Source organism: Glandiceps talaboti, chromosome 6 (genome assembly GCF_964340395.1).
Source record: "Glandiceps talaboti chromosome 6, keGlaTala1.1, whole genome shotgun sequence".
Classification (NCBI taxonomy): Eukaryota; Metazoa; Hemichordata; class Enteropneusta; family Spengelidae; genus Glandiceps; species Glandiceps talaboti.
In genome coordinates, this window is record NC_135554.1 from 290,756 (window position 1) to 312,536 (window position 21,781).

Here is a 21,781-nt window from a genome sequence, read left to right on the forward strand (position 1 = left end):
CTATCTATAGTATTGTAATCAAGATTTGGACTGAGTTGTTAAATGGTGCTAATGCCAAGCAAAGTGATATTATCCTTAGGTAGGTGGATGAGAGTCACGCATGTATTGCTAATATTCATAGATATCTCCCTCCAGGTGTACACTTTTCACCACTCTCATGACTCCTTTCCTTTACTTCTTAGCCAAGGGAAAAGACAACATAACATAGCCGACTACCCAGTTTGTAAGGGCCACTCAGTATACATCTCGAGTACCAATATCTAATGTCACAATGTCTCACATTGATACTTTACCAACCAAATTTGATAATTGCATTACAATCTACTCTCCCTAGCTCCCATGTCTTTCAATGCAAAATACACTTTACCATCAATACCTCAAAACTATAACTCAGGAATATTGTCATAGCCGACACTTTTCCCGGATTTTGCATGTGCAAAAACGGCAACAATCTCTTGATGAGTAAAATTTGCATTCATTGATACATGGCTCTCATATATCGGGAGTTCATATATTCTTTTAATGCACTTTTAGCACAACTGAACTGATTATTTTTTCTTGAGTGCTTGGAAATATCCTGTGTCAACACACAATTTTGCCAGTATAAAGACTGCTACTTCCACTAATTCCTTTTGGCTCAGGTGTGTTACTTGTTGTCTGCTAAAGGGCCTCCATGCCTTTCATCTATTTATACATGGCACTCCTATGGACCTTTCATAATTTGTTATACAGTACTTATGGTGTGATGTACAAAGGCAGATAATTTCCACCCGAATGGTACTGTGTATTGCTCACATACCAAATCCCAGCACATTTGAAACCCAAAAGCTTTCTGTCGTGTGATATTTTAACATGGTCATACCAACTTTTGTCATCACATTTGAAGTGAAAAATCTCCTTGTTCTAGATATCTTGTAACTTCCACCCATTGATCTAATTTGAAGTCCTCCTATTTTATCCAGAGACTCAGGTATCTCATATCAATGCACATACATGGTTTAAAGGCATAACTAATAGTGGTGGTGGGTCCTTTCCAACTTTCCCTCACACTGATAGTGCTCCAGACTTTAATCTGTCTGATATAGTTGTAGAAATAAACTGGCCAAAGTCTTTACATCCAGGACTGTTTTGAAGTACTATAAGTGATGGGTATGAATGATTATAAGACTTGCTCTTAAAATTTCCCTTACAAGGAGTCACATAGTGAGATACCTATATTCCCTCTGATAGCCAGTCTATGATTTGTTTTTCACAACTATTGTCAACTTGTCCCACGTATGTACGTGATTATGTATTTTAACGGCTATTAAATCATTTTGGTTTCTTAATGTCATGTACCAGGGAGATATGTTGATTTTTTCCCTAGGCTACTGCTTCAACATCCGAGACGTAGAGTCATGCCTGGGTGCACCCTCAACAGACACCCAAGAGAAGGTTTCACATTACTGCACATTTATATTCCATTTCCCACATTGGAATATCGAACTGAAAGAAAATTTTAACACCCCTTTTAATTACATGTAGAAGGCACCCCAGACAGGATCCTACAAAAGGCAGGCTGTCATAAGGCAATGCCTTTTGGTGATCACACCCCTGTCTCAGAGTACTAATATCTTAACTTACAAGCTCACACTCAAATAGAGAACACATGAATGAAATTTATTCAAGGTTTAATTTTAATGACTCCATCTCACAGGGAATTTTTTCTTTACAATATCTGGCGAAGTTCCTAACAATACCACAAACATAACATTTCAAATATCTGGGTTTTACATCCACGTCTTCTCTGTAGTTTTTGGCCGGACAATATGGAGTATGATTAGTATAATGGGTAGGCCACTTCCCATGTTGAAGGAACTTAGACACTTTTGATGCAATTTCTTCCTCTTCTTTATTTCCCAACAACAGAATGATAAGGTGCCCTGCTTCTTGCCCAAAATCATTTGTCTCAAATATGGCCAGCACTGCTTAATCCATTCAGTATTTGTGTGGCCTTGTGTTCCATGTTGGTGTTTGTGCTAGCTCCATCACCTTTTGTAGAGCATTGTCCACAGATGTAGCGTTTGCCGTCTTTTTCTAATTCCTCTAATTTCTTTTGTAGTCCGTCCAACTGCAGCTGCACCTGCAACATATAAAGTACACTCTTAGTACATATTCTACAGTTCCAAACTGCTTCTCACTTTCCCTCACAGGGAAGTCTTTGTCCCTCATTGACTATAAAATGCCTTGACTCACATGGTACATAGTATTCTACAATTCACATCTAATTCTCACTTTCCCTCACAGGGAAGTCTTTGTCCCTCATTAGTCCCCGCGGACGAAGTCCGGAACGGGGACTTATGGATTGGGTTCCGTCTGTCCGTCCGTCCGTCCGTCCGCAGCTGTTTCTTGGAGATGCCTGGACCGATTTTTTTCAAACTTGGTACAGGAGCAACATACTATGGCATACATATGCACGTCAATTTGTTTTATGATACGATCCAATATGGCCGCCTAGCAACCATTTTGTTTGCGAATTTTTCCTGTCTAAAGCCATAACTCAGACATGCTTGAACAGATCTCATTTAAAGTTGGTATTAGGACAGTGTTCTATGACATACATGTGCATATCCATTTTCATTGTGATACGATCCAATATGGTTGCCTGGTAGCCATTTTGTTTGCGAATTTTCCATGTCCAAAGTCATAACTCAGACATGCTTGAACAGATCTCATTCAAAGTTGGTATTAGGACAGTGTTCTATGACATACATGTGTATATCCATTTTCGTCGTGATACGATCCAATATGGCTGCCTGCCAGCCATTTTGTTTGTGAATTTTCCATGTCCAAAGCCATAACTCAGACATGCTTAAACAGATCTCATTCAAAGTTGGTATTAGGACAGTGTTCTATGACATACATGTGCATATCCATTTTCGTTGTGATACGATCCAATATGGCTGCCTGGCAGCCATTTTGTTTGCGAATTTTCATGTCCAAAGGCATAGCTCAGACATGCTTGAACAGATCTCATTTAAAGTTGGTATTAGGACAGTGTTCTATGACATACATGTGCATATCCATTTTCGTCGTAATACGATCCCATATGGCTTTCTGGCAGCCATTTTGTTTGTGAATTTTCCATGTCCAAAGCCATAACTCAGACTCCATTTTCATCGTGATATGATCCCCCATACCCAACCAATCCTTTATTGTTGGAGGCATATTCCATGTCCAACAAGCACACACAACATATCTAAGTCTGTTTGTTTTAGGTTCACAAATGTTGTTGCGTGATCAGAGTAGTGATAATTCCTTAAAACCCAATTATAGCGAGGACTATGTCATTCTCAATGACTTGTTGACTGTAAAATGCCTTGACTCACATGGTACATATTATTCTACAATTCACATCCAATTCTCACTTTCCCTCACAGGGAAGTCTTTGTCCCTCATTGACTATAAAATGCCTTGACTCACATGGTACATAGTATTCTACAATTCACATCTAATTCTCACTTTCCCTCACAGGGAAGTCTTTGTCCGTCATGGACTATAAAATGCCTTGACTTGCGTTATACATCTTAATTTGATTTTAGGCACTTTAACGTCTACTCCGTTTTACTCTGAGACTCTTAAATTTATAATTACATACGTGCAAATACACATTATATATATTTTTTTCTTCTAGCCCCCCCCCCCTCCCCCTCCCCCATTCAAAATCAATTGGACATCCACATCAGTGTTCTCTATATGAATACTACTACGCAGTAGTCAGTGTGCCACCAGACAGAGAAACTTGACCATGTAGTACACATGATGTTTATACTTCAGATCACCTCCCTGTACCCAAAGAGCTGTTCAGGAGTACTTATGCAGTGATGTGAGTTGATGTTAGCGAGCAACAGTCTGGGCCAACTTATTTTGGCAATTACACACAGATTTCATAAATGTGACAAATTTAAATACATCATCAAACAGCTTTGGCCTTTCATAATTTCAAAACATATGGATAAAAAATCATTGAACAATCTTATTTTGAACATGAGAAATTGCATGGAAGTATACATCTACTGCATGCATGTAAAGTAGAGTGAGTCAATCCATACTAGAAGTATGGTACTCAGACTAACACCGTAGTTTGGAGTTGTGATTGTGAAGTTATTTTTTAGCCAAATTACATTATTCTGTCAAAAACACGGACTAATGTGTACCCCATGCTGAAATATTTCCGTCATGCATCAACTATAAATTTTGTCATTTTCAAATTTGCGTTAGGATCAACCGATTGTCAACATTGGTTATTAGTATATTGTGTAGAAGACTATGACACACACCCAACAAATAAGTAATTGTTTAGCATAACTAAACTTCTTATGTTAAGTAATGCTATAAACATGGCAAAGTGTGCGTGCGTGTGTGTGAACAACTTAAAGTCAAACACCACTGATCCAATTGCCATGATATTTTATGGATATATTACGTTGGGTGTCTAGTTGGAAAATTTTTGAAATAAATATGATCTTACTATCGATTAGTGATTTAATGGGTCAAAAAGGTGATTTTTGGTCAGAAAATGTAGACTCAAAAAGTACTGTGCAGGTTGGGTTGAAATTTGATTGGAACATTCTCGCTGGTGTTCAGATTACGAATTTTTCATTACATGATAATATTACCAGTGGCTGTGATATGCAAATTAGGTACAGAAAATGTGTACTTTTGGTCAAAAACCTTTAATTCCAAAAGGACTAAACAGACTTAACAGACAAGTGTATAAACATTCCAAAAATGTACAAAATGTAAAAACTACAGTTGTGCTACAACACATTGGCACTATTTTAGATATGCAAAATTAGGGTTAAAATAGAATTTTTTTAATATGGTGACTGTAATATAAATGTACAATATTTTATCAACTTTCTGTGTGAAATGTGTTCTATAGTGTGATACCACTAACTATTTTATTACACTGCTAAAATGAAACTGTACAGTGGAAGAGCTGAACAGCAGAACCACTTTTACACAGTCATGAAAAAAAAAAAAAAAAGTGTTTCTATTCAGGCTGTTAGGTCACTTGTTCAAAGGTCTCATAGTTTACCAAGTTTCTGACGCTATGAGATGAATCAGTCAACTCATTCCTACTGTGATACTATTTCATGAAAATGTGGTCAAATTTTGTAACTTGTAAGGTCAGTGACAGCTTTTGATAATACCTTAGATTAAACTTTCTTCACCTGGAATACTTTGTACTTATACTATTAAATTGTATTATTATGTGTGTGTGTCTGTGTGTGTGTGTCTGTGTGTGTATCAGCAAACATCATCTTGTGGTGAAAAGGCTGTGCTAAATGTATAACTTTGGGTGACAAAAATAGTAGGGTGCCAAAAAACGTGTCACCTGACACAAAATCAACATGTACAATAACAGAAATACCATGCCCATACAAAATAATTAATGAAGGCAGTGTGTATATAAATGAATGAAAAATTGAAAGATAAGCTTAAATGCACTTGTTACACATGCAACAAATTTGATCCGACGATGAAACGTAACACTTAGATTCACGTCTTGGGTTCAAATCCCATTGGGAACAGGAGATACATATATTTCTCTGACACACTCAAACCCAGGTTGGGTGTCAATGGGTAGGCTGTATCACTCAGTTGTGTGTCACTCACAAGACCAGTGCGAATTTTGGTGACTCGGCCTGGAGTAACACCTTGAACAGTCGGAGACGTTTACTCACACAGAGCCTGTAGGTGCTATGTATGGGATAGCCTGTGGACTGACTGGGAGAGCCATGACAGTTCCACAGTGACATGATAGGAAAAGTGCAATATAGCCCTGTTATGTAGTCCCAAACAAGAATGGTTCACTTTAGAAATGATTGTGTATTTGTGTTTGATTATTTGTTTGTATGTATGTATGTATGTATGTATGTATGTATGTATGTATGTATGTATGTATGTATGTATGTATGTATGTATGTATGTATGTATGTATGTCTGTCTGTCTGTCTGTCTGTCTGTCTGTCTGTCTGTCTGTGTGTGTGTGTATGTATGTATGTATGTATGTATGTATGTATGTATGTATGTATGTATGTATGTATGTATGTATGTATGTATGTATGTATGTATGAGTCTGCATGATTTAAGTGAGAGTCTAATTTCTCTAATATTAGACCTTGCTTTTTACTCGGACCATAACGAACATTTTTTATCGGATAACACTGTCTAAAATATAAGTTAAAGTCTAACAACTAATATTATACTGTATTATTGGGCATTGCTCATCAACCAGACCACCGCAATAGGTTTTTTTTATCAAACAATATTGTCTGAAATCTTGGAGGAGGCTCACAGAAAATAATAGTATTAGCATCTTTTATATGATAAATCACTGATCGCCCAGAAGCCCGAACTGTGGCCTACAGTATTACTATGCGATAATATCGTATAAAATATAACTTACAATCTAACATATAATTTTGAAATATAATGTTAGTCGTCTCCGATTCCCCGTGCACCCCCCCCCCCCTTGACAGCAGTGTTTATCGAATAGTATGATCTGAAATCTAAGATTCAGTCTAAAATCTAATAATAGACTCTGATATATTGAAGTTTCTCAACATTGATGACAATACGACTTTCTCTTCATACATGGCAAACTTTTGACCTGCAATATCAACTCATAGATTATTTCCCAGTAATTCTTGATTCTGTTTGGTCAAGGTGATATCAGCTTTACGCAATCAAATCTTGACTCATCATGTGTTAGAATTTCAATTACTGGAGAGAGAGAGAGAGAGAGAGAGAGAGAGAGAGAGAGAGAGAGAGAGAGAGAGAGAGAGAGAGAGAGAGAGAGAGAGAGACAGACAGACAGACAGACAGACAGACAGACAGACAGACAGATAGAGGCACTTTGAAAGAATAGAAAGGAATCAACTAGTCCCTGGCAATGCATACAAACAATATAATATCACTGATACAAAACTTAATTAGTATTACAGCATTTGATACTTATACCAATACAATTTCTCAATCCAGCTGAGAAAGGTACATACGAATATGGATGGCGGCCTGAAGAATTCTTGGACAAGAATCTGTCAGGATCAAAGACTTCTGGATCTGAGCAGTAGGTGGGATCGCGATGTAAAGTAAATGGTGCCACTATTAGCATCACTTCCTTGGGTACATGATGACCAGCTGATGAGTAAATAAATGTATAAAAGGTATTAATAACCATACATACCTACAGTGTATGTGTTCTGGCATTCAGATTTGATACATAATGATTCAATGACATGATTTATTCCATGCATGATCCAAGTTGAACAAAAAATATGGAATATATACTCTGGTCATTCTATGTCATGACAGTGCACGTTTATGTCAAAACATCAAGTGTCTACATACTGTGTGTGAAATATGAGTCAAAATGTTCAAAATTGCCATTACTTTCCCTGATTTTTCTTTGATATTACTGGTGTTGGTGTAATTATATTATTTGCCAATATTTTTTTTTATTCAACTGAAAAATACTCATGACCTAAGGGTTGTCACTAGGAGTCTAACAACAACAACTTGTAGTGACAAAGGCCCCTAATTAGGTCACTCATTTTCCTTGGCTGAACATAAGAAAAATATTGGAGAATAACATCTAAGCATACATAAGGTGTTACTACCACACTAGAGTGTCCATAGAGTTTCAATTGAGTGGCATGATAATTACCTCCGTGTGAGCACAAATCAACATCACTGTTGGATGAAACAAGAAAGACTCAAATTCAAAACTGTTTAATTGTGTTCACACAGAATAATTTGTAACATTTTATGTACGTGCATGCTATCAGTGTCTGCATTTTGTTTGTGTTATTCATGACAAAAAATACTGAGTGAGATGTAAAAAATATTGTGGTGACTAATTGAAACTATAGTCACTCTGGTTTGGTAGTAATTGAAATGCTATAGTCACTCTGGTTTGGTAGTAATTGAAACTAGTCACTCTGGTTTGGTAGTAATTGAAACTCTACAGTCACTCTGGTTTGGTAGTAATTGATCTTTGTCCGAAGATCGCATTCAAGCGTGAAACTCAGAGTAACGGCTCCGTACCATAACTTGTGTATTTTGTGTGTGTGTGTATATATATATATAAGTAATTCCTCGGTTTTGCGCCCTCACACGGGCAAGCGCCCAGGCCTTTCTTTTTTACAATGTCGACTTTTGGCAAAGTTACGGGAAACCGCCCCCCCCCCCCCCCCCCCCTCCTGGTATGTGACGAATGAAATTTTTGTTCTTCCCGTTCTTCCGCATTCATGCGCCTAAAAATTCATTCACAATCTGACCTTGCATTGTTTATTCATCGTTATTTTGACGTACCGCCAAAGATGTTTGCCCCCTTTGAGACACCGCCAGTGCTAATGTGTGTTGGGGCAATAATGAGACTGCATTGTAATGAGAGTTGAATGATTGACAAGCACGTAATTTATTCACGTAATTCTCTTGGGACTGTCGCAAAAGTAGTCGGTCTACTACAGAGGTCTACTTGGCAACAAGTTAGCGTTTGTATAATATTCATACCAATGACAAGGCAGTATGATACCTAAGCTAATAAATGATTGACAAGGTATACTTTTAATCAAAATTCATGTAACTCTCATGGGACAACAGCTGGGGGTTTCCCTCACAATAAATTTGAAGTTGTGCAGGCTACATACGAATGATAAGGGCGGCCCTTTTTATTTTTCTGTTTCTCATCTCCCGACCGACCCTAATTTGCAGCTCCGACATCAGAAAAAAAAAAGTTTTTTTATTTCCGACCGACCCCTGAGCACAGCAAAATTGTAAGGTTCCCCATGGCGTCTTAGGCCAGTTCTGCCGAGGCCACGACCTTGCGACATTGGCCCCCTAAAATTACAAATGAAGCAATAATTTTCCCACCTTGCGTCGCTTTGGCGCATTCATTTTACGGCAGAAATGAAAATGATCTAAGTCCACGGCCGGACCAGGCCAGGCTCTGACTCGACGTGAATCCCACAAGAAGTATACTGACTGCGTATTAAGGGAAAGCTTTGTTGACATCATATAAGATACAGTGACAACGCGCAGTTCTATTGTTAACATAAAAAATGCCACAAAAAGATCAACTTTGATAAACTTAATCTACAAATTAAAACATTAGAGGGATTAGATGAGACGTCGAAATGGACGTCTCTCGTCATGTGTTTTGTCTACTGTCACTGTCGTGACCTCTGACCTAATCACTGACGTGTGTGAAACACTGAACTTGCTACCGGAACATCTATCTGCCATGCCACAGCTCAGAAGCCTTCGTGAACCAAATTTATGGAACAGGTTGTGATTTTCATTTGTTGATGGGTTAAATTAAATGAGTACATGTGTATTTTGATTCCGAAAAAGCTGTGTTAGGGGATCGTGTTGCATGATGTTGACAGTGCTAGTGACACATGTGAATGTTGGGCACTGAATCAATGCGTAATCACTGGCATGGCCACGATAGACGGCCGATGCATGTGCGCCCGCGGTCAGACATGAAGAACGAACTTGTTGTGCAAATCAGAAAAAAATTAATGTAATATTTACAGAGCATCCCAACTTTGACTTTGTTGATAGTTTTAGTTAAAGATCCAACTTCTGAGTTTCAAGGACACCTAATGTCAGCTTTCCGTATCATTGCAAGTTTACAATACGTAACTATGCTGTCATTTGATATAGCAGGACCAAATCATGATACACAGCCAGTAACGGTTAATTAATAAAAAATAAATTATTTTAAAGTTTGTTTGACTATTATTTGTAAGTTTTTCGTTCACATTTGGTACTTTTTAAAGTCAGGGATTTTTTTCTTCAAAATGTCATGAATTTGAAGAGGGAATGATAAACACAGCAGTGTACTAACAATTTTAAAAATGAAACAAGTGGTTACAAGTTTAGGATTTCTCAAAGTTTTTATTCAATCATATGTTCACTGTGACTTATTTAGAAGTTGTTCATTGTCCTTGTCTGAAAAAAGGGAATTATACATTTGAGCACTGCTATTCATTGATATTCAGATTAAAAATTGTGCCTACCTGGCTGTCCAATCTTTCTAAACAATATATCATATACATATATATATATATATATATATATATATATATATATATATATATATATATACATATATATATATACATATATATATATATATATATATATATATATATATATATATATATAACTCGGTGAGTATCAATCTGCTAAGACAGTGCTCTATACCGCAGTGGCAGAGCGTTTTGGTAGTACTGGAACTCTTTCTTGGTTGTAACTCGGAGTTTCACGCATAGTGCGATCATCAGACTATATATATATATATATATATATATATATATATATATATATATATATATATATATATATATATATATATATATATATATATATATATTTGTGGCTGTTCCATTCTGGGTCTGGTAGCTGGTTGAGTAGAGTGCTCGACTTGGAGGAGGAGCGTATGTAACTCGATGAGTATCAATCTGCTAAGACAGTGCTCCACCGCAGTGGCAGAGCGCAATAATTGCGCTTTGCCACTGCGGTATAGAGCACTGTCTTAGCAGATTGATACTCACAATAGTGGTCTGAGATAATTTATATGAATATTTCATAGACAATAATAATTGACCCCACTCCCTGTCAAATGACACCACTTTTTGGAACCAAGGGGCCTGTGTCCCCACTTGTTGGAAACCTTGGCAGAACACCGCCGTCTAACCCCCCCCCCCTCTCACCCACCCACCCACCCACCCAACCCCTTTGTTACGTCAGAGCTGCATGTGTCTTTCATCATGGCAGAAGCTGTTGAGGTTTGATGAGGGACAGGGCTCAAAATTAATACTGTCACGCGGTACATTTTGCTGCAATGTAATAATAGCTCAGAATATTTCCATCATTTTCAAAATTATGCTTAAAATTGGTAAAAGTCATACTGCATTCCTAATTTCTTGACCAGTTTTTAGCTTTAAATCAGTTGTATTATCAGGGAAATGACCGACTCCATAGCGTTTCATGGCCCATGACATGCATGACCTTTGAAGACATTCCGATGTTTACATTATTACTTTTAATTACTTTTAAACAGTAAATCCCAAAGGGGTTCTGAGTTCTAGAAATGTTTACATGTTATCTGGTGGATTATTTTGACAAGTTCATACTGAAGAAAAATGTTTCATAGAAGTAATGGTTTATATAAATGAAAATTCATCTAGCACCATGCCACTTTGATTAATAGGACGAATGTATTAGTACTCCTGATAAAATCACACAATAGTTCATGGCTACAGATATACACCCATCAGGATGATAAGTATTTAATCATCTTCTTACAAAGTTGTTCTACAGACTTGTCAACCTTGCTAAAATGAAGGAAAGAGACTTGTAACAAGGAATTCAATAAAGAGAAGAGAAATGAAGTTGTATAGAGACTAACAGGACAGAAAGGACAGAGAATAGAACTGAAAAAATACATTTTTTTTTCTTGCACCCCTTTTTTTTTTATTTCGCCCGCCCGACCCGCCTGACTATTCCATTGGAGATGAGAAACAAAAAAAAAAAAAACCTCACCCTAATACACCTTATAATGATTGATCCCCCCCCCCCTTTTTGCATAAATTTTTTTGGGATTTAGTTCAAAATAGGGGGGGGGGACAACTGAAGAATTTCATTTTTTAATCTATATTATTTTGGAGGATTTAGAAAATGACTGACTTGGCATGCATTGGTATATTTTGTAGTACATGTACATACAACGATGTGTAACTGTAAACATATTCCCCGTGGGTGGACTCACATCAACATACGAAGCTTCAATTCTTCCTATGACGGTATGTCGTAATTCAATCTGCTATTTACATCACAGAAACATCAGTATTCTTTCTAGGAATGTAGCATTGCTAAAAATGTATATTTCCCTTCATAAGATGACTGTATACGGCGCATTCCAACCTCCAAGTGTGATCGCTACGCTAGTCTTTTTACAAGTCGCCATGTTGTGAAATAATTAATGTAATTAGGTCACTACGTCATATATGACCAATAGGATCGCAGCTTACAAAAAAGTGAGTAATTTCACCCAATCACGTTGGGTATATGATACTGGCAGAGCTATTCACTGACCATGCATTGAATGTTGTCAACACTTACATGTAATTACGTCTTTATCGTCATGGGACTGGGGAGGTAGCTAAATGGTCCAAAATTGAACAGTTGCGGGGCAAAGTGCTAGATCTAGCACTTCGCCACTTTTTGACAAAGTGCTAGATCTAGCACTTCGTCAGTTTTCGCCGAAGTGCTAGATCTAGCACTTCGCCAGAAAACAACGAAGTGCGGGACTGTAAACAACGAAGCGCCTCCAACGGCTTGATATAACGTGGTCGATAAATGTCACATACATGCGCCATGTCAGTAGTCCGTGTACATGGTCGTGTGGCGCACGATCGACTCCAAAACTTATCTTTGGCCGATTGTAACAACGACACGATTTATCTGAAGTTTGTTAAATGTTTGCCGAGTAAAACGGCCGGTTGAAACTTCACGTTGCCGTACGTACGTTTGTGTCCCGGGGGTTGTGTGTTCTGTTACAAACATGCCTTGTCAATACCTTGGATGGACTTGCGCGATCACAGAAACAAGTGTTATTATTTTACCCCTTTCATATACAATTGGCTAAAACACGTCAATATCATCGATATTATCGACATTGTATTGTATTCTGATAGAAACATTCTGATATCATACATATCTCGGGAGTGCCTGTGGGCGGGACTGTACTTCAGAATCTGCAATCTACTCTGTAAACAAGGACTAGCCACTCAGTATTTCTTATACCATGTCTATTTTAGAGCGGGAAAGATATATCAATCATAACGTCTTGAAATAAATTTGAAAATCACTGAAATCTTTATCCCACATTGGAGTATAATTTCTGAGCGACCAGGAATTACATAAGGGACGATATTGAAGTTGGTGATTGTCTAGGAATGCAAAAAAAATCAGTAAACAGTAATGTGATGGTTTACTTGAGATCTGGCGAAGTCATGGATTATTTATTGTCGTTGTTTTCAATAAAGAAGTTGGCAGTACCAAGTACATGGAATTTACAAAACAGTAGTGACGGGTTATTTATAGATTTCTATCAAAATATTTACAGCAATGAAGGGCTGAAATTAAAATTGTTCACACGAATATGTTTTCGCACTTACGTTTTCGATAGCAATATTTTTTGTCATCTATAAACGATCTGATAATACTGAAAGAAGTGAATCTATTCAATAGAAATATAGTGAACATGATATAAACTTACACCCAGACTTTATTTTCGTGTTCAACGATCAAGAAAAATCTTCGCTCTCGCATCTAGACACACTAACCCCCCCCCCACACACACACACACACACACACACCAAGAAATTCAGTTTTCCTTTATATTATATCTTTGTCATGCAATGTTACAAATGTCACTGCCATTAAATCTGCAGTATGAAGTCTGTGACACACGCCGAACTAAATGTTTCTACTTCCTGAAATCTTCGAAGTTTCGACTGTGTGGTGTCACGCCGTTGTCAACTACGGAGTACGAAACGTGGTTCCGACGAAATGACTGCGTGCTATAGTTGAAGTCTGTGACGCACGCCGAACAAAATGTTCGTAGTTTCGACTGTATATGGGAGTGCGTTATTTGACGTGACAGCTGTCAAAATGGCGGTCTGCGGTTGTTGGTAGTGGTGTCAAGCCGTTGTAAGGATTACGAAACGTGGAAGGGAAACGACCACGTGCTGTAGTTTTCGCCGCATAGAACATCGAAAAAATACAAAACTGAACGTTACTGAAAATTACGAAGTAGAAACTTGTTTGTGCATTGGCAAAACATACGGAAAATCAAACTCTAAGGTCGTTAACACGGGAAGTAACATTTTACACTGAGAGTAATAACATGTCCATTACCGGTATAACAATTTAACATGACATATTTACCGACGACCTAGCACTTTGCCACTCTTTGTTGAAGTGCTAGATCTAGCACTTCGCCACTTTTCGCTAAAGTGCTAGATCTAGCACTTTGTCAAAAAATGGCGAAGTGCTAGATCTAGCACTTTGCCCCGCAACTGTTCCGATTTTGAATTCTTTGTTACATGTACCATAGGTACCACCCAGCCAGTACTTCACTTCACTCATTTCACTCTATCTACGGTTTGAGTGTTTTCAATAATGCATTTATTACTACTTTTATTAACAGTTAATGTTGATGAAAATAATGTACAAATATACAACCAATTATAGGTTAATAATTATATAACTAAAACCATAAAATTTTAACTAAATTTTGTGTAATTCTCATTAATTTGTTTTTTTCTTGTTCACAGTAGCCGAAGAGCATCATGGGTATTTCTAAGAAAAAATGAGTCATAGTTAGATTGTACCATTAGTGGCCTTATTTTCAACATTTTCAACTCGCCGTAACTTTCACTAGAGTCCACCATTTTAGATACTGTAAACATCCAAACTTTTATTGACATCTCTTCATTCATGTTAGCAACATAAATTTTGAAATTACATTTAAAAATACTGATTTTATGCCGAATTCGGGACGCATACTTAGGCCCTAGAAGTAAAAAGTTATGGTGAGTTGGTTGGTTCAACTCCAGTGCGTAAACACCTATACAAATGGACCATAAATAATCTATTGTAAGCCCTCTATTGAAAGCTTAAGTAGCTTATTATAAACCTATTAACCTTTGACTAAATATCCTTGAAACGTGACAGCTCCAAGGTATTCACAATAGACTGCACTGCACTATTCAAATGGCTTACAATGGCTTACAATGTTTACTATAGATTATACCATTTATTTTTAGGTAAAACAGGTACGTTGTTTCATGGTCCAAAACCATATACTATGACAGAGCTATTTGAAAGCTATGTGTTGCTTATTAATTACTAATGCTACTAAGGTTTATTTTGCCTTAAAATTGATTAAATAAGAGGTATGTCACTTTAAACTGGTTTAAACTGGTTCTAAAATTGATTTTAGTACAGATATAAGACTTAATTTGCCTTAGAACTAATGAAATAGAGGTAATGTCGTTAAAGTGGTCCAAAATTCTCATTTATTATACTACTGCTGTGGTCATTGTACAATAAGGAGTGTTTTAACAACCTTAGAGTTTGTTACAACAATACGTTTTGCATTCTGATGGGTTACTCGCGTGATTGCAGTGCCAGTCATATGTTTGAACAGCACACAATCCCCACTTTTGGGGCTCTTAGACTTAAATTGATGTACAACTTTTTTGAACATATCAGAAACAGTCAAAATAGTTTAATTGCAGCAGTGCTCAATTCCGATACAATCCTCTATACAGGGATTCATAAACTGTATAGAGTTTTGTTGTATTTTTAAATGCTTTTGTTTGTTCATGTGTGTATTTGTCAGGTTGTCTTTTTAAAGTCTTACTTGTTTTAAAATGCTGTTTTTTTATGTATAGTTTTTATCTATGGGATGTTTATGTGCGTGTTTGCATTCTTTTCTTTCCCGAAATAAAGTTTAATAATAATAATGATAAATACAGACCTCTAACTTCGTTATTCTGTAAGTAAATTACACATAATACATATAGACTGACCTAGCATTTGCTTTCACAAAAGTCAGTCTTTAATTTCAGGGAGTTTCGAGTTATTCAGTATACATGTACTTTAGTTTAATACCCGTCAGCAAATAATGCTATCAACATGTCAGCAATATGTGTACCATGGACACTCACCACAGTCAGTACAGTACTACTGCGCTCATATCAGAAAAACTTGAAATCGATATTCTTTTCACTAAACTTTGCAACATTATTTTATGACAACTAAACTTTGCTCAGCTCATGTTCAACTTTTTCAAATGCACACCAATCTGTCTGAAAAATCTGTGAAAATCTGAGTCATCGCTACCAATACCGTAGCTGTCAATCAAATATTAGTGCCTAAATGCTTCAGGAATACTGGACAATTGAGATCTTCGCTGGGCCGCAGTGCTAGTGCCAATTTAGTCATAAATAAAATAATATTGTCATACTTTTATTCATATACATGGCAAGTACCAAGCTCCCAATTGTTACGACTTGAAGCTTGAATGGGAAATGTTGAATAATTAGTTATGGGTGTAAAACGTCAACCTTTACACCTGTATACACACCAACCATAAGTGATATTCCTCTAAAGTTCTCCCAACATTTTTCATTATTATGTACTATTTAAACCCCTCCACTTGTAATAATAATAATTAAATAAAAAGTATATAGAAATAATAGTTTTTATAATAATCAAGTTTATTTCAATACTAACCACCCTACCTGGGGTAGTTTTGTATGCTGAGTTCAAAATAGGGGGTCATTTTATGAACATCTGTTGCCATGGTAACCAAAACCACCATAATATGTCAACAATTTTTTCCAAAATTACAACAATGAATATGCACATGTATGTCATAGACCACTGTGCTAATACCAACTTTGAATGAGATCTGTTCAAGCATGTCTGAGCTATGGCTTTGGACATGGAAAATTCGCAAACAAAATGGCTGCCAGGCAGCCATATTGGATTGTATCACGACAACAATGAACATGCACATGTATGACATAGAACACTGTCCTAATACCAACTTTGAATGAGATCTGTTCAAGCATGTCTGAGTTATGGCTTTGGACATGGAAAATTCTCAAACAAAATGGCTGCCAGGCAGCCATATTGGATCATCTCATGACAACAATGAATATGCGAGGTATGTACAAGGTACAAAATATGCATGATGCGAGTGAAAGTTGCGAGTAGCAAGTGGCGAAATACACCACTTGCGAGTGGTGAAAAGTGACGCTTACGAGTGGTGACAATGTATCACTTGCGAGTAGTGAAATGTGACACTTGCGAGTGGTGACAATGTATCACTTGCGAGTAGTAAAAAGTGACGCTTGTGAGTGGTGACAATGTATCACTTGCAAGTATAAAGCCGTGTCTAGTATTCTGTGGCTATCACAGCTCTCATATCAACCTCCTTCCAAACACAACAACCATGGAGAAGCTTGGATTTAAAAAAAATTAATTAAAAAAAATGAATAATTATATCGACGCTGACAACACGGAACTTCGACTGAAATTCAACTGCGGTCGTACCTGATCAAATAGGTCACTTGAGGTCATTTGCGTTCTGACAAGTTTCACCCATGAGTTCGTGTAAGCATGGAAGTATAACCCCACGAGGTTTTTAAACAAATATTCGTGGTCTTGTAACAAAACGGAGAGTTTATTTTCGTCATATTCTTAAAGTCATTGTCTGTCTCGTCTCATGAGTCACATCAAATAAAATCATCGAACAAACTCGCACATGTACGTATCTCTGTGCTCGGCTGTAACACCGAAGCTGTTAATTGGTCGTGTGATAATTGATATTATCAATCATCACACCACCAATTAACAGCTCCCAGTCGGTGTTACAGCCGAGCACAGAGATGCGTACATGTGCGAATTTGTTTGATGATTTTATTAACGTCAATTACACCTCCTTTAGGCGGAGTACTTGACACCTGCTATATGAAAGTGTCCTTTGACAAAAAATTATTTCGCTACGAGTACACTGACACACTGTACTGGTCATGTGTACAACTGTCAACACTGCAATGTCTAGAAGTAGTTCTTTGAATCATTGCTAGTTTCCCGGGAATAAACCATCTTTCATACACAGTCGATGGTGACAAATTTTAATATTAAATACAAACGGAAACTCACGCTGTGAAAAAGGATACAATAAACTTTCAATTATTTTCATTTTCAAGTATATTATAAATATACACAATTTATACAAGTTACAACATCGTCCAGGCACCGTCCTCCAGGAAGGTGGTAGAGACGCTTGCAAGTAACATGTATATGTGCATTGACCCAGATGCAACTACAGTATTGAAACCGCCGGTTATCCGAACATCGATTATCAGAACTGTTTGGTCATCCGAACTACCATGTCAATGCATGTACAACCCCTTCACGTTTCAAGCCGAATGGCATGATAGCATCGTAAATATAGTGTAGAGAGAACTCAATCAATATTTGTTCACTTTATCCTTATCTGATAGATTCATTGCCGACCATTTACAATTGCCGACTTCCATGTCATGTCGACGAAGCCTTAGTTGATTGATAGACAGCTGCCAATGTCATGGCTTTTTCTATTCGTTGGGATCATTCACACTCTCCTTTGACGGTATGCCGTGATGGACCAACATGTCTCTATGTCAAGCCGACAGTCTGATTGTTGTTACGTCGTTGTCATTGTGTCAGATAGTTATCACGTCTTTAGAAACATTGTAGCAAACAATGGAATGACGACAACCGACTAACTAGCGGCGATGTTGTTGAAAGAAAAAACTTTATGATTTGAAGTAACTTTATAGTAAGACCACCAAACACTGGCCGTAGTTTAGTCAAAGCAGTGTATACAATGAATAAAACTTGTGAGATATGAAGGCCTTGGTGCGAATTGTCAATCGACTACTTGATTGCGGTAAAACTTGAGTGGAGTTCGTGGAGTTGGGAAAACAACAATTTTGGACATCAAGAAATTTAAAGACAAGTTACATGTACGTGAATTCGCAACTAAGATGGAAATGACCATTAACACGACATGGCTAGAACTAGCTCTGGGTGTACGCTGGGTTTTCCGACACGTCTCCAGAGCTACGGTAGAACCATGGATGTATTAGTGACATACATCCATGGATGTACAAAGCCCAACGGGTCTTGCTCCGGATGTTCACGCAGCGTTGATCGACTCGAGTAGCGTCGAGCTATCGAGTAGCGTCGTAAATTCATTCAGTGTTCTTGGTCGAACGCGACTACTAATACTTTCCCCATCCATAGGAATTTCATTTTGTATTCGTCTAAAAAGCATGTCCCCCAAGACGTTCGGATAATGGACGGTTTACACACGGTGGCTTCGGTAAGTACAGCGGTAAGTACAACGTTACTATCGGTACTATCGTACTTACCAAAGCCACCATGCTGCTACCTAGCTAGCGAGGCCAATCACGAGGCTCCAATCATTGGTAACACTGTCGATGTCATGCCATCACGATCATCAAACATCAAACCTTTAACCATTAGCCACTCGCAAGTCATACATTGTCACCACTCGCAAGCATCACTTTTCACTACTCGAAAGTAGCACATTTTGCCACTTGCTACTCACAACTCACCACTCGCATCATGCATATTTTGTACCTCGTAGATACCTGAATATGCACATGCATGTCATAGAACACTGACCTAATACCAATTTTGAATGAGATCTGTTCAAGCATGTCTGAGTTATGGCTTTAGACACAGAAAATTCGCAAACAAAATGGCTGCTAGGCAGCCATATTGGATCGCATCATAAAACAAATTGACGTGCATATGTATGCCATAGTATGTTGCTCATGTACCAAGTTTGAAAAATCGGTCCAGGCATCTCCACGAAACGGCTCTGGACGGACGGACGGACGGACAGACGGACGGAACCCAATCCATTAGTCCCCGTCCGGAGTTCGTCTGGTGGGGTCTAATATCATCATTGTGTTGTAGTTGATCAAAGTCAGCCATTTTAGATAGGGGAGCTGCAATAATTGTAGCGTTTGTTGTGATTTTGACGTTTTTTTCTTCTGTTTCTGTGCTTTTCTGCATTTCTACTTTTGCTGAATTTGAGGGATTGGGGTACCTCTGAACATTTCTTGAAGGCTCCATAATATTAATGTCGGGGTTGTAAAATGTCCAATCTTTTGACAGGTAAGGTCCATTGTTTCAATGGAATGTTACGCCTGGTCCACCGTCTCACAAAGCATGTGTGAAAGCAGACATATAACGAACTGTTAATACTGATAATCTTTAATCACTTAGAGCGCTCTAAGTATCTTCAGTGTGAAGCCCCTATAGAATATGTATATTAACACACATGGTTAGAATGTTTATGTTGTTAGGATTTAGATACTTCATAGTGTTTGTATTGTAATCCGTTTTGCAATTCTATGCATATCTTTTGTTATTCTGTGTATATGACATGAACTGTTTCTTTTGTGTAGTTATAGAATTCTGTGTTTTGTTTTGCTATTAATAATATGACTCCTGCACTGTCTATGGTTGCATTTTAGCCCACATAGCATTCTTTGGTAAAGTCTTCTGACGTGTGTTTAGGTCTGTGTGTGTGTGTGTGTGTGTGTGTGTGTGTGTGTGTGTGTGTGTGTGTGTGTGCATGTCTGCCTGTCTGTACATGTGTGCGAATGTATGTACATGTATGTACAAGTGTGTGTATGACTGATCATGGAAGTAGAACCCCAGGAAGGACGACTGGCTTAATCCGATTTAAAATCTTTTGTTTTAGACCAAGTTAATCCCTTTGTCTCTATTGTGTTGGGTCCCTTTTGCATAGCCATCGCCTCCGTGGTTCAAGAATGCCATTCTTCTGTTGTTAAGGCGTTCAAAAATCCAGGGTCGTTGCTATGCAAGCGCAGTTGAATAGAGGGGTCAATGCAACAGCGCAGAGTGTTTCAGCAGTTAGATAGCGTCACTACGAGCTTGGTCATACCAAACATTTGAAAACCGAGCAACAACTAGATAAGTTATGAAGATTTTTAACTGCCATTACATTTTTTGTGAGTTAATTTCACCTCCTGACTGTTTTCTTTGCGACAATCTCTGACAAAAAGTGTCTTAGTAAAATTTGAATGCTGATTAAAAGCTTTCCGATGACACCACAATCTCTTAGCTGCAGATTGTTGTCAAGCGTCAAATGACTGTCAAATGTCGCTGATTTTCAAGGTTATTATGCCTAATGTTGTGATCACACTTGATTGTTTATGTTTATTTTGCTATTTACAACAGGACAACCTTCGCCGCCATACGCTATCATTGAGCCCGACTCCGGGCCCACACATACACAAAAACAATCCTCTTCCAATATAGCACTTTCAATAGTATCAGCATCGTTCGTGTTGAAAGAATTTTCCTCATCGTCAATGTCAGAAGTCACGAATGCCATGTCACAGAATTGCTTGTCGGTGGCCATGTTTTGATCAATGATGCATCATGACACTATCGATAATAGTTGAGAACACCCGAACAAAACCTGAACGCCCTCATTAATATGCTAAGCTTGTTACGATCTTAAAAAGTTGCTGTTCACACCTTAGTACTACGAAAACAGACTTGTTTTCTTAGCAAACAGTGGAGGCAATGACTGTCCCTTTGATCTATAACAGCTGTCCTTCCTGGGGTTCTAATTCCATGGACTGATGCAAGAACAAAGAGGTCATAGGTTAAAGTATAAAGGTTACCTTTCTGATCTGACTACATTCCATTCTTCATCACCTAGTACATCATCTTCCAATTCGTTCACCATTGCTTCTTTAGCAACAGCTAAAGGAATTGCCTCTGTTGATGATGTCATGTTGTTTCCTGTGAGATAAACACACTCATAAGATTAGATACTAATAAAGTACTAATAATGTACTGAGTATAGACTAGAAACTGTCTTGAATAGCCATACTGCAATTGGCAATAACACAAATCCATGGACTGAGATACACAAGATATATACAATATTATTTTAGCTAGGAGGCAGTTAGGGTAACTGACCAATTGCCGATATTGATTGACAGATTCCATTGACCACTCATTGAGCGTAATTCCGCCATGTGCACTTGCACGTGTCACAGCTTAAGACAAACAAAGCAATCTG

General features: G+C 37.7%; 1 long non-coding RNA gene across 2 annotated transcripts; it reads right to left on the reverse strand.

Annotated features, from left to right (window-relative positions):
- Positions 1-1,689: 1,689 nt before the first annotated feature.
- On the reverse strand, positions 1,690-21,490 carry LOC144437073 (uncharacterized). Of its 2 annotated transcripts, XR_013480982.1 has the most exons (3): positions 12,181-12,314; positions 7,047-7,188; positions 1,690-2,122 (listed from the first exon to the last, which is right to left on the reverse strand). It is a non-coding gene; the product is annotated as an uncharacterized LOC144437073 (long non-coding RNA). The 2 variants fall into 2 exon arrangements; XR_013480981.1 differs by lacking the exons at positions 7,047-7,188; positions 12,181-12,314 and adding an exon at positions 21,378-21,490.
- Between the last annotated feature and the right edge of the window lie 291 nt (positions 21,491-21,781).